This window comes from Pteropus alecto, unplaced genomic scaffold (assembly GCF_000325575.1).
Source record: "Pteropus alecto unplaced genomic scaffold, ASM32557v1 scaffold484, whole genome shotgun sequence".
Classification (NCBI taxonomy): Eukaryota; Metazoa; Chordata; class Mammalia; order Chiroptera; family Pteropodidae; genus Pteropus; species Pteropus alecto.
The window spans coordinates 786,484-797,315 of record NW_006435778.1 but is presented as its reverse complement, the minus strand read 5'-3'; positions in this window follow the sequence as shown (position 1 = coordinate 797,315).

Below are 10,832 nucleotides of genomic sequence, written 5' to 3'. Positions count from 1 at the left end.
ATTATACTGTTCTCCTGCTTCCTTTTAAAGTAAAATCCCTCACGATAATAGTCTATGCTCACCATCTCCAATTTTTCTCCATCTGATCTTCCCTAAATCCATTTTAGTCAGGTTTTCACTCCTGTTGCCCCTTCAGAGCTGGCCCCACTCTCTGCCCTCATCTTACTCAATGACTAGCAGTATTTGATAGAGTTGATCAAACTCTTCTCCTTGAACACATTTTCTTTCTTGGATTCCCAAAACAACATAATCTCCTGTTTATCTTTCTACCTCAGTAGAGCTTTTTTTTTCCCTAGTAGAGCTTTTACTGGTTCCTTCTCATTCCCAGACCTCTAATAACAGGCATGCACCAGACCACTTCTCTCTTTTCAATGAAACTTAGGTGTGTAGAATTTACTAATCATCTTGGAAAGCTCTTTCCTCAGATACCCACGTGGCTTCCTTTTCCTTCCTTCTGGCTTTACTCAAAGGTCTCCTTCCCAGCAAAGACTTGCGCTGGCCACCATATCTAAAACTGCGATCTTCTTACCAGCTCCCACATACATACTTCTCATTCCCTTTCCTTGCTTTATTTTTCTCCTTAGCACTAAGTACTACCTAATATAATACATATTTTACTCCTGTACCTAGTTCATTTTCTGTCTTCCCCATTGGAATGTAAGCTGCACGAGAGAAAGAATGTTTGCCTTATTTAGTCACTACTTTATCCCCATCGTCTAGAACAGTGCCTGGTATAAAGCAGGTGCTCAATAAATATTCATTAAATGAATTAACAGTAACACCAACTTGCCAGTAAATACAAGTAGCTCATCCACTACCACAAGGACATTTGTAAATATTTAGATTATTTCTACCCAGGCAAAGAAACATTGTTCATTTGATTAAGACTTGGTAATTCATATACAGTTTTTGAACAGAGAGAAACTCAGCAATGAGTAAAGGCTTACACCATCACCATTAATCAAAGACTTCTAAAGAGCTTTACTCCCAGGTTTAGGACACTTTATCCTTCCACCGTGATCAGGACTCTCAGTTTTCAGGTCAAATTGTGAAGGAAGTGTGTAAAGCTTTACTGACGCTAATACTTTCACTGCTCTTATCACCCACAATTAACTCAGCATTGTAGAAAGGCAAAATGAGTTTTCGAAAAGTAAATTGGCCAAATGTAGAGACCAAAATGGCCAGGTGTCTTGTCCATAATTCTCAAGACCATGAGGTCTCTAGCCAACAGAAGGGCTGGATAGGCTTGTGAAACTTCCTGCTATACTTCCAGCGGCTATCCACTTGGAAAACATTTGTGTATTAGATTGCATTTTTCTACATTATTACAAAGCATTACTGGAGAGTGTCAAAACTTTCTATTCACAGGAACAAGAAGCCTAAACAATCACCTTGGTAAACTGAGCTAATCTACAAACCGAAGATTGAATATACATCAAGATTCATCAGAAGAAAGAAGCATCACTTGAACTTCACTGGAGGGCCCCATCCCAGCTTGTACCTACCACCCATATATCCTGGTCCAGGCTTCCCACTTTAAGAAGACATCTGCCCCAGGGACACGGCAGCTTCTATACCTATTTCATGAACTTTTAACCTTAAAAACAACTTGGTGGATACTTTATATTGGTTCATTATTTGCTCTCTGGATGCCAACTGATATTTTTCCTAACAAAGGAGGCCGGGAGTAAGCCAGTTTGTGGGCAACATAAGAGGTTACAACTTTAAAAAGAATAATTGTCGCTAACCTCTCTTCTGCAAGGAAAAAAGCTTAAGAAAATTGGCAATTTTTTTCCCACTAGATCTAAAAAAAAAAAAAAAAAAAAGGCCTTGCTCAATTCTTCTGGCAAAGAGATCAAATGATGAGGTCAGCTCCACCAGACAGTCACCAAGGCATCTCCAAGTGTTGGATCAGTTCTCATGGGATATGCGTGATACCAGTGTCCCTCCACCAGAAAGATTTTGAAGCCCGGGAATGCAAAAAAGTTGTTTTTGATTGCTGCTGGAATAGGACCAATAAAACCTTCCAAATGCACCCTGTCCCCAGTGTAATTTCTAATAGTTCCATACTTTTTTCCACAAATAGCTATCACCACTAAAGGGTTTTAATGGTTCACTCAAAATGGATTAGTTCCTGTGGCCAGTAGCCAATGTAATTATAATGAATGTTGTATTAATTCTTACGGTATTTCCCCGAATTCAATACATCACTGTATCTTAATCTTCCGCTATTCAGTTGCTCAATTGCCCAATTAGACTGTTGGTGATCATTTATGGGGACTTATTTCATCTGTTGTACATGAGCTTACTTTTGGCACCCAAGGAATTGGTCTGGCGTATGTGATTATGGGGATATTATCCCGGTTATGCACCACTTCTAGTCTCTCCCTTAAGCAAAATTATAGAATCTCAGAGAAATAACTGAAACGAAAAGGCTTTGAACATTAACTTTCTCAATATATGGTGTTGCCAGGTCCATTAAGAAAAATTATCTAACGTTTTAGAACAAGTTGGTAATGTCACATACATTAACACTCTAGAAGATATTATGACAAAAAGACTTCTGCTACCAGCATTGTGGCTTACTATGTATTCTGAAAAGCCCCTCTGCTTAAAAACATACTGATACTGGATACATTTCAAATATATATCTCTATTCATGTACTTGCTAGAACCTCAGACACTATGGAAAATCACCAGGGGTCTAAAACTGATACGAAGAGGTAGAATTAGTGATATGCCAACATAGAAGCTAGGCCATCATGCGTAAATTGCCAATATCAGAAACGTAGAGCTTTGAGGGTAAATAGACATTATGGGAAATGGGAAGCAAGTCTTGGGCCTACACAAAGCAGGGTGATAAACAAACAAACAAACTATCTGTCTCTGCCTCCTCAGAGAAATTTTAACCATGAACTTACCCTCTCAGGAGGTTCAAATTTATATAATCTTAATCTTATAGATGTTTAGCCAAATATGAGCACACAATAAAAAAGAACTTTTGCCACATGAAGAAATAAACCACAGTCAGAGTCAGCAGAAATAGAAAGAGCAAAACAGATTTAGAGTTTGACATTTAAAAAGCAATCAGTATGATTTATCATAGATTAAGGAAGAAAATATAAGATAATCTCATTGAAATTAGAAGAAAACATTTGATAAAAGCCAATATAATTTTGAAGAAAATTAAAAGGTGGAAGGATATGCTTTACTAGATACCAAGACTTACTATAAAATAAGATAATTAAGACATGAAAGTATTAGTGCAGGCACAGACAAATAGAAAAATAAGATAAAATATATATCCTAGAAATAGACTCAAGCGCATATGGAATGTTGATATGTGACAGAGCTGTCACTGAAGAGCAATGGGAGAAAGACAGTCTTTTCACTAAGTGATGCTGACGATTAGCTATCTGTATGGAAAAAGTGAAGTGAAACTCCTGTCTCAAACCATATACAAAATCATTTCTAGGTGGATTAAATGCTTAGCCAGGGTGCCCTCAAGAAAAAGAAACTACACTCATAATTTGAACTCAGAAAATTTAATGTAAAAAATTACTAACTAGTTCCAGGGAATTAACTACTTAAAGAAGTAGAGAACTCCAAACAATACAGTCATAATAGATGCAGGGAGCAGCCATCACTTCTAAGGCTAATGCAGAGTAACCAAGAAAGGAACAAATTAGGAAGAGAGCCCCCATTCAAGGCTGAGACGCAGACCTCATTGGAGAGGGTGTAGCTGGGCTCCACTGTATGGGAGAGATGGTGCCACAGACCAGGACCCACAGGCTAGAAACTGCCCACTGGAGTGCTGGTGAAACTTGCTAAGAAACCACCTGTCAGATGCCAACAAAACTCTTTGAGAAGCCACCTAATGACTAAGAAGCTACTTATTGGCAGCCATACCATTGGGACAAGAAGGAAAAGCATCAGAACCAGGAAAAATACTCCCCTCTTGCAGTATCTCTCCAGCACTCTCTTCTGGCAAGACTTAACATTATGTCAGAACCATTTACTGTGTAAGATTTAGCTCCAGCATTACGAATCAAGGGCAAAGAAGGGTGGATTTGGAGATGAGCAGTAATAAATCGATAACTGTATAAATACCTAAGTGTGAAAAGCAGAACCATAAATCTTTTAGAAGATTATAGAAGAATAACTTTATGGCCTCAGTGTTCCTAAGACAACTATAGCACCAATCATAAAGGAAAATATCAATCATTTAACTAAACTAAAATAAACTTTTATTCAACAAAACAAGATGGTGAAAAGTAATTCTGTAAGTGGCAGAAGAAACTTGCAGCATATAAACAATGAAAGACTAACATTCAGGAAACATAAAGATCTCCAGTATGTGGCAGATGTATTTTTCAAAGATCGCGTCATGTCCCACGCCATGCGCTCCTGTACAATCTGTCCTTGTCCTCCTCCATCGAGAGGCAAGGTTTATGTCACCTTTAGAAATTGTCTGGTAGACAACAGAATGCAACAGAAGTGATGCTGCATAATTCCCAAGGCCATTCCACACCTGCTGGGTTCACTTAGGACACTTACTATTGGAGCCCTACATCGATATGTAAGAATTCTGACTACGTTGAGGCCTGTGATGGAAGAAGCACAGGTCACATGGAAAGGCCCCATGAGGTTGTTCCAGCCAGCTGCCCTAGCTGGGGTCCCAGTCAGTAGCCAGCATCAACCACCAGACATGTAAATGAAAACCCTCCCACCATTGAATCACTCCCAGACTTTGAGTCCCTGCTGAGGCCCCAGACATGACAGAGCAGGCACAAGCCGTACCTATTGTGTTCTGTCCAAATGTATGAATTGTAATGAGCTTAGTAAAAGGTTTGTTCTATGCCACTAAGTCTTGGATTTACTGTGGAGTAAAAGTTAACCGTAACATCTTACAAATCAATAAAGAAAAGAAAAAAATCAAGCTCATAGATATGGAGAACAGGTTAGAGATTACCAGAACCAGGAGGAGGGGTAGGAATGGGTGAAGGGGGTCCAAAAAAAAAAAAAAAAAAAAAGAAAAAGAAAAAGAAAAAAGACAGACAACTTAATAGTAAATTGGGTAAAAAATTTACACAGGCACTTCACAGATGAGGAAATCTAATGGCAATAAACGTATGAAAAGTTGGTCGTGCTCATTCGTAATCAGGAAAATGCAAACTAAAACCATAATGAGATGCACTCAATAGAATGACAAAATTTTTAAAGTTTGACAATTCTAGGAGTTGGTGACAAATGGTGATAAGGGAAATTTACTTAGCCTGGACCCTCTAGAAAGCAGAGCCTGAGACAAGAATTAAGATGTTAATGCTTCATTTGGGGTGTGCCAGCTGAGGGCAGTAAGATGAGGGAGGAAGGGAAGTAAGGCAAGGAAAGCTAGAATGCAATGTGACATGTTATTGTGCTTGTTATCTCTTTGTGAGCTTCAAAGAGACTTAGATTCTTCATTAAACATGGTCACTTCATGTGGCAAGGGTTGGAAAGAGGAACTACACTTGAGAAGAGAGAAAAGAGGCTCCTGGCTCCCTCCCTTTTCTTGTTTCCATTAGTCAAGGTTTATGTCACAGGAAGTTACTCCCTTGCACTTCCAGATTGTTTCCCAAGGTTCTCTGGCAGATCTCCATGGTGTAGATTTCATCCAAATCTGGAAGTGGCCCCGGGACCAGGTGCGGTTCGGATGTTCAGAAAGAGAAAGAGAGAAAAGGAGATGGTCAAAGAAATCTGAAAAGGCACATAAGGTGTGTGTAACAATAGAAGACATTCATATACACTGCTGACAGGATACTGAAATGGTACAATCAGTTCAGGAAGAAGTTTGGTAGTAAACTTCTGATAAAATCGACAATGTATACACCATGCAACCCAGCATTTCTACTCCTAGTTTCATATTCTTTAGAAATGTATGCACATGTGAACCAGGTCACATGAGCAAAAATGTTTATAGCAACATTATTTGTAGTGGTCAAAAGCTGGAAATAACCCAAATGCCCAACAACAGGAGAATGAACAAATATATTTTTATTTGTTCTTACCATGCTATACTGTACATACTGAAAATGTACAAACCACACTTACACATATCCATATGAATAAACTCAAGAACAAAACATTAACTGAAAAAAGCAAATCAATGAAACATACATATATTATGATAACCTTTATAAAATACTCAAAGATATATAAAATTTAAGAATATTTTTATAATTATGTACATAATTTATAATAAAATGATAACAAAAACAAGGGGATTGTACTCACAATCTGAAGAATCTTTGTTAACCTGAACATTGAACAAAATAGGATTCTCAGAGATGATTGTTAAATTGGTAATGCTTACTGAAACATTTTGTAGAAGAGAAAGTGACATGGCCAAGGACTCTCTGTACTTGATCTCAGTGACAAGGTACCCCTGCTTTGTTAGATCCTGAGTCAAACAAACATTCTTTTGAGTCGAAGTTATATACAACGGTAATGGTAGCAAATTCAACCATGCCTTTCACAAAATCACGTCTATTGACTTTATCGTAGCCAAGAAAAAAGGAGTTTGTTCCCTCACTGGTAAAGAATACTACTATACATTTCAGAAAATTTCAAAGAAAAAGTATTAAACACTAGGTTGAAAATTTAGACCTGTGATCTTGGGTTGTTTTCTTTTTTTATTGAAGTGATATTGTTTAATAACATTATTTCAGTTTCAAATAACATTATATAAGTATACAATTCTATAATACATCATCTGTGCATTGCACTGTGTGCTCACCATCCAAAGTCTAGTCTCCCTCTGTCATTGGGTTGGTATCTTACTATTAGAACTAGGAACAAAATTACCTTAGAAATCATAATTATATTGGGAATAATAGTTTTGTTAATAAGTAACAGTAACTAATTATGTTAATTATAATAATACATAATTATTATAATAGCTCTATGTTGTATAATTCATTCATTCATTTAAATATGTACATATTTTTGTTCAACCTTGACTAGAAGAGAATTCTAGGTCACAAATTGGTATGGGGGAAAAACTTACAAAGAGAGTACAAAAATCTCAAGAAGCTGAGATTACTTTATTCAAGAGCTAAGCTGATAATTACCTTTGGAGATAAGATAAAGAAAAATAGAGAGTATTTATAACCCAATGAGCAATGCAAAAAGCCTTGTTAACTGACTAGTGCATTTGGGGCAGAGACTGGAGTTACAAGTGAGAGTCAATTTGAACTGATCTTTTTTTTTTCCATCATAACTTACAGAAACTCTCCCAGTGTTTTCTGATAGTAGAAATGAAGGAGAAAAGGGCCCTCTAAGAAGTCAGATTGTTTTTACTATAGAGATTGTCTTATTCTCTCAGGCCTGGAACCTCTAGTCTCAAGGCTTAGGATAATGCCAATATTTGTAAAGCATATTTTAGAAAATTTCAGAAAGTCATTTATTTTATCTATTGTAGGGAATAGTGCTAGTTCATAAAACATACTTGTTAATATTCACTTAAGTCACTATGAGGAGAAGAAGCAGCTCCATCTACCTTTCTTCCCACAGCTGCTTGTATTAACCACAGCGTTGGCAGTTTCTAACCAATGTACAAGGTAAAGCTATATTTTTTACCCAGGGTGATGAGACAAATTAGGTGGTGATGGTGATGGTGATGGCGATGGCAGAAAGGAATGGGGAAGTGATGATGATGGCAATAGAGACTACATGTTGACGGCAAGAAAAGAGGTGGAATGAAGATGGTATTGGTAATGGAAATGAGGCTAGCCATAATGATGGGATCGGGATGAAGAGGTGAGACGTGGGTAGGGATAGAGATGAGACTGGAGTTAGAAGGCGAATTACGATGGGGGCTGAAATGGAAGTGATAAGACATAGATGAGATAGAAATGGATACATATAGGATAAAAATAGTATGAGCAGGGGAGGATGGTATGGGAATGATGGAGATGCCAAAAGACATGGGACTGAATCTTTTCTTGGGTGAATGGGAAAGGAGAATGGGAAGAGATGTGGCTTATAATAGAATAGAATAGAATAAAAACAAGAATGGAATGAGAATTGAGTTGTTGCAATGGACATGAGAGAAAGTTCCACTTGTTCCTTAATTCCCAAATATATACTGGGCAGCTATAGTGTGAGGAACTATTCTGTTGGGGAATAAAACCAAGTCTCTACCACATGGAACTTATATTCTAATGAAGAAGACAAAAAATAAACAAATTTGTCATATAATATTTGAGAAGTACTACAAGTGAAAGTAAAGCAGGATAAAATGATAGAGAGCGATGAGTAGCATCGTTCCAGAAGTGGGGTCAGGAAAGACTTCTCTAAAGAGCAGACATTAGCATGTGAAGGGAGAGAGGAAGCCATGCAAATAACTCAGAAGAATTCCTGTCTCAGGTCAACCTCTCTGCTCTGGGAATAACAGGTCCCTACCTCTCTCAACCCATCAAAGATTCCGTTCTTTGACTGTTTCTTCTCTCTTGCTTTATTAATCTTTTCTTGTCGACTGGGTCAATCCCGTAAATACACAGAAATAATCTGTTGTTATTTATCCTACCTTAAAAAAAAATTTTCATGACCCTAACTTGCCCTCCAGCTAGCATCCACTTTACTGAGCCTTTTCATAGCAAAATTCCTTGAAAGAACTGTCTGTCCATCCATCTCCAACCCTTCTCTGTCCTTTCTCTCTTGAACATACTCCCATAAGCTTTTGCTTACCCCATTTCCTGAACTGTTTTTATCAACATCATCAGTGACTTTCCTGTTATTATACCTCGTGGTCAATTCTCTGACTCCAGTTTACTCAATACAGTTGACCACTTCCTCCTCCATCAAATCTCTTTTCCACTAGGCTTTCAGGATGCAACCTTTTCCTGCTTTTCCTCTGACATTATTATCTTTTAATTCTGAGTCTTATCTCTCCAACCTCTTAATATTGGAGGCTTTGAGGCCTCTTCTATTTCCTATCTACCCTTATATCTTCAGTGCTCTCATCCAGTCTTATGGCTTTAAATCCCACCTTCACACTGATGATGCACAGGTTTACAGCTCCAGTTCAGGTCAGTCCCCTGAATCTAGATTTACATACCTAACTGGATTTCTAACGGATATTTCCATTAACACATCCAAAACTGGACTTCTTATCTTCCCACCCAAACTCCACTCTTCACACTATCTTCCCAACTGTGTTAATGGAAATCATTCTTTCTAGTTACTCAGGTAAAACAAAACAAACAAACAAACAAAAACAAAAACAAAAAAAACCACCCCGGGAGTAATCCTGGGTTCGTTTCTTTTTCTCTCCCTACACTTCCAAATCCATCAACAAGTCCTGTTATATCTGCCTTCAAAGTAGGTCCAGAATCTCACCAATTCTTACCACATCCATTGTCACCACCTAAACCCAAGTCATCATCATCTCTTACCTGGCTCTTATGGTTCCAGAGAAGGAAGAGAAGGAGCAGTCCAAGCAGCAGAGAGGAGAAACAGAGGAGTGGAACAGAGGAGAAACTCCAGGTAGTTGCATATCGTAGGAGCAGAGAGTGGGTGGCAAGAGTTAACGCCAGGGAGGTATCAGGAAGCGGAGTGTGGAAAGTCTGGAATGCCGCCTGAAGGAGCTTGGGTTTATCCTGAGTCCATGAGGAATCATTGACATCTCATCAGACTGGCTTCAGCATGAAAAATGGATTGAATGAATAGAGTGGGGGAGACCAATTCGGAGGCAACTGCAGTCGAGGAAGAGATGACGGTGACTCGGACTAGGGTGATGGCCATGAAAATAAAGAGAATAAATAGGCAAATTCAGGATATATAGGAGAATCAACAGGACCTGGTAGTTGATTGTAGGTGGGGATGTGGGAGAGGAAGATTTTAAGACTGGGGATTGAATGGATGATGATGCTACTCACCGGGTGGGGAAAACTAGAGAGGGAAGGTTTTGTGGGGGAGGTAAGAAACCAAGTTCAAACATAGTGAATTTAAGTGCCTGAAAGAGCTAAGAGCTCTGGCTGAACTAGGCAAAGATATTTGGATGTAGTCTAAGTATAGATGGTAACTGAAACCATAGAGGTGTTGGAGTTAGCCCAGGAGAGATCTGTAAAGAGACAGAGAAGAAGACTCAGCTGAGAATTCTGAGGAACTCAAACATTTCAGGGAGAAAGAAGGACCCAAAGGAATTCAGAAGGGGGCGGGGGGTTAAGAAGTAAAGGGGAAACCAGAAGAGCAGCTGTCACAGAGTCCACAGGAGAGCTTTTCAAGACTAGCGGTGACTTCTGCTGACATGCCCATCAGATTTGTCAATGTGAAGGCCATTGCTGACTTTGGCAGGAACACTTAGTAACACGACGATGTCAGAAGCCACACAGGGCTAAATAATTAGGGTTCCCATCCCTCCTATATGTGATACAAAATACATTTTCAATTTGAAAATAATGTAAAACATACTTGTATGCTAAAATTCAAATAAGCCCTTTCTATATTATTATTTTAAATTCAAAGGTATTTTATTGCTCCTTTTCATTGGAAAGGACTTCCTGTTCCTATCGCAATATTCATTGTGCTGTTCTTTGCTGGTGCTTCGGTCACAAGCTTGGTTTGTCCATGTGCTAATTCAGCAGGGTCTGATGGAGATGAGGGAAAAGGGAGAGCATAGGGCAGGATCTGTGATGAAGGAAGATTTGGGGACTTTTTTGCGTGATTGTAACCCATAGACTTGGAGGCTAAAAATGCAAGCCAGAGGACTGATCAATAAAACAAGAGGATCGAAGATGGGGCGATCCAGAGCACAGGAGGGACAGAGGATGTGAGACCCCAACCACGTGCTA